Raw genomic sequence first — 553 nt, 5'->3', positions numbered from 1 at the left:
CCTGGTGTAGGTTAGCAGAAGCACAATGAACTTGGAATCAGAAGTCCTGGTACCATTCATTAACTGTGTGGCCTTGGGAAAGTTGGTTTAGTCACCCTGTGCCTCATTTTACTCTGCAATAAAATGGGGGATAAATGGCATCTGAAAGGTAGAACAACCCAGTGGTTGAAAAATCATTTTTGTAACAGTTACCTGTATTGAGTATTTACTCTGGACTAGGAGCAATGCATGTGTTTCCATGAATTATCTTTTACCACTCAGAACATAGCCGTGCTGTTACTGTTATTACATAGATGTTGAGAATGAGTTTCTAGAGATCAAGTACCTTGCCCAAAGCCTCCCAAATAGAAATGACCAAGTCTGAGTTGGGAATGAGCTCTGTCTGTTGTTAGGGCCCATTTTCTTAGCCACTATGCTGTATGACTGGGATTCCAGCCTTATTTGTTTTTAAGTTTTATTTATTTATTTTGAGTGAGACAGAGACAGCACAAGTGGGGGAATCGCAGAGAGAGAGGGAGAGGGAGAATCCTAAACAGGCTCCATACTGTCAGCG

Source organism: Suricata suricatta, chromosome 11 (genome assembly GCF_006229205.1).
Source record: "Suricata suricatta isolate VVHF042 chromosome 11, meerkat_22Aug2017_6uvM2_HiC, whole genome shotgun sequence".
NCBI classification, from domain to species: Eukaryota; Metazoa; Chordata; class Mammalia; order Carnivora; family Herpestidae; genus Suricata; species Suricata suricatta.
The sequence above is the reverse complement of the archived record's forward strand: the minus strand, read 5'-3'. Positions refer to the sequence as shown.